Source organism: Pinus tabuliformis, chromosome 6, assembly GCF_031772625.1.
Source record: "Pinus tabuliformis cultivar Carrire ecotype Pingquan chromosome 6, CPIR1, whole genome shotgun sequence".
Taxonomy (NCBI): domain Eukaryota; kingdom Viridiplantae; phylum Streptophyta; class Pinopsida; order Pinales; family Pinaceae; genus Pinus; species Pinus tabuliformis.
In genome coordinates this window covers 1,374,931,414-1,374,934,764 of record NC_142292.1, presented here as the reverse complement: position 1 = coordinate 1,374,934,764, position 3,351 = coordinate 1,374,931,414, and positions in this window count along the sequence as shown.

Sequence of the window (3,351 nt, the reverse complement as noted above, 5' to 3'; positions counted from 1 at the left end):
CATGAGACAGTTTCTAGATATATCAAAGGGTGTACTATGTGTGCTACAAGCAAGCCCAATAATAGGAAATTAGGCTTGTACACTCCACTTCCAATTCCTTCTCGTCCTTGGGAAAGTGTTTCCATGGATTTTATTGGGGGATTGCCAAAATCTAGGAAAGGTCATGATTATTTGTATGTTGTTGTGGATAGGTTCAGTAAAATGTGTATTTTGATACCATGTAACAAGTAGGTTATAGCTAAACAAACAACAAATTTGTTCTTTCAGAATGTATGGGTTCATTTTGGGTTACCCACTTCTATTATATCTGATCGAGATTCTTGATTTGTTGGGAAGTTTTGGTCAAGTTTATGGTAGTTGATTGACACTAGGTTGAAGAAGAGCACATCATTTCATCCACAAACAGATGGTCAGATAGAAGTGGTCAACAGGACAGTGATCCAGTTGCTCAGAGGCTATTGCAACAAGCATCCCAAGCTTTGGGATGAGCATTTGTGTTATGTGCAGGATGCTTACAATCGTGCCAAACACTCTTCTACTTAGAAATCTCCTTTTTAGACTTGTTTTGTTTTTATACCAAAGTCTCCCTTGGATTTTGTCTTTGGTAAAGACATATCAGTTGATGGACACAGTGGTGTGGACAAAGCAACCAAGTTCATTGAACAAATCCAGGAAATTCACCAGGCAGTACAGGAACAACTGGAAAGAAGTCAAGCCAAGTACAAGGCAAGACATGATAGGCATCGAGTTGAGCATAGTTTTCAAGTTGGTGATCAAGTCTGGCTATACATCAAAAAATACAGAATTCAAGGGGAAGGTAAGAAGCTAAAACCAATAAGGTATGGACCTTTCAAGATACTTGATAAATTTGGTGAAAATGATTTTCATTTTGATTTGCCAGATTATATGCAGATCTATACAGTCGTTAATGTAGAAAACATGAGATTGTATGAACCTTCACTGATTGAAGATCCTAAAGAGCAAAGTCAGTTGCCTTCTATTAGGGATTTGTTGCCTGAGTATCTCAATGAGTTATAGGAGGACACAGTTCTGGACAGGAAGGTAAGAAATACATGTCAAGGGGACGTTGAGTACCTAAGAGTGGGACTCAAAGGTTCAAATCCAAGCAAAGAACGATGGATAGAAGTTAGACAGGTAAAGGAGCAGTATCCTCACTTGATCAATGCCTAAAAACTAACTTTTGGTGGTCCAAAAATTTTTCAGTGGGAAGGTGTCTACCAATATCGCATCGTAGCCATTGGATGGGCAAAAGAGATCAAAGATGAAGATTACATCGTAGATTCCTAAAGGGAGGACTTAACACAAGCGGACCTGATGGATTTATAAAATAAACAACGAACCTTTTTGAGTTCCGTGGTAAACGGTATATCAGGCGGGCTTCAGGCGGTAAGTGGTATTGGAGTGGCTCTGCACGATTCCATACACTGGCCGACACATAGCACGTCGCAGGAGAGAGAAGACCGCTTTTTCGGGTGGGTAATCTTCGTGCAAGTATGCCACCCGAAATGGCTGTCAGCCGTTGGATCAACGGTGGAGATTGAGTGGACTACTTGCTATCTTGGGTTGGATGCGAACTATTCGATTGAACGCAGATCAACGGTGGACTTGCGACAACGATAAAAGGCGGACCCAAGTGGATTATAGATGCGGCACTATAAAATTTGAAATTCGATATACGATGTTTTGGTGGGGTTTCTGTGTTTTGCTATGTTTCTGTTATAAAATCAAAATACAACAGAGTTCTTGTGCTTTGAGCATTTTGTCTTAACAAGACGTGTCCAACACTGAAAGGAAGGTGAACGGAAAGAAGAGGAATACAGAGAGCACGACGAGGGAAGGCGAACAGACAGGGTCAATAGGCTTAAAATCCATCTAATGGTAGAACAGAAAAGGACAACAAGTCAGATTTCAGAGATAGAGGAGAGACGGAGAGTCAGAAAACTCACAGCTATGAACAGTTGATCAGAGGCACTAAGAGGGAGAGTCTGTGCACTCTTTAGACTCGAGGTTTTCGAGTGAAACCCATGTGTAATCTCACTGTTGTTGTGTTATGGCTCTGACTGAGCTTACACCTGTAAACTCTGTTCTTAAAGACATAATATAGAGGTCGACATTGAAAGCTAGACCAGGAGACATAGCCAGGGAGTCTGGTGAACTCCTTTATTATTTTGACTGTGTTGATGTGTGTCTGTTATATTCTCTAACTGTTAATTGTCTATATTATTCGTAATATTTTCGATCCGTTGCACTAAATAATATAGGCAATCCTGCACGAGTCTCTAAGCCATTTTCTCCTTAATTTAGTATCCATTTCGGATCAACAACCCAGAAGTGCCTTGGACATGGGTTTGTCTCTGTTTGATTTGCTTCAAAAACACAGGTGAGTTCAAGTTTTATGTTTATTAGAGCAGATGGAGTTCCAAACTAGCCTAAGTACCTAGCCATCCAACCCCTAGAAAAACTAAAAGGGTCCCTAGCATTTCCTTCTGAGTGAAAGAAGAGAGACTTATGTTATTCACCGATTACCATTTTCTCCAACCTCACTGCCTTGCGAGCTAAGAACACTGATAGAATGTGAGGGAAAAGGGAGATTTGTGGTTGATCAAATCCTTAATATGTCATGAGAAACAACCAACCCTTTCCAAGAGTAGATATGAGCACACCATCAAAAGATGTACCACTTAACACAAAGGAGTAGCCCAGATCCACCCTTTTTTGAAACCTATAGTCTCAGTCTGTCTTCGAAGATCTAATTCATATAAGGAGCTTCATCTCTACCCATCCCTTCCTAATAAATGAAACAAAATTACATTTTGTAAATGCTAATCACATTCAGTAAGCTCAGCCTCTCGATTGATGAGCATAAGAAAAAATAATAATATAATTCTACGAAGTTAAGTATAATAGTAATCAATTGACTTCTCTTTCTTGCCTTTATTTTTCTGGACCTTTCGCCATCCCCTTGAGTTAGGGTCAATAGGAACCATTTCCATATCAGTTCCAGTTATCTACATTGGGAGTTATTTTTCTGAATCTAAACTCATTGAAACATGAACTCTCTTTGAGCCCATCGTCCCCTACTCTTTCTATGCCTCTTTTTTCTGTTGTTCTAGTTCATGAATCACTTATGATTTTTCACCATGTTGCTTGTAGGTTACATTGTCATTTTGGACCTGAGCATCCCCTTATTCTTGGTTTTGAGTCTTTTTTGTGATTTTTTCTTCTTCTTCTTCCTTTTTGAGGTAGGGATCAACAGTTTTCCATCATTTTGTTTTGTGTCAATGCCTCTTTTTCTTTTTTGGGCCATTTTCTACTTGAGGGAATTTATTC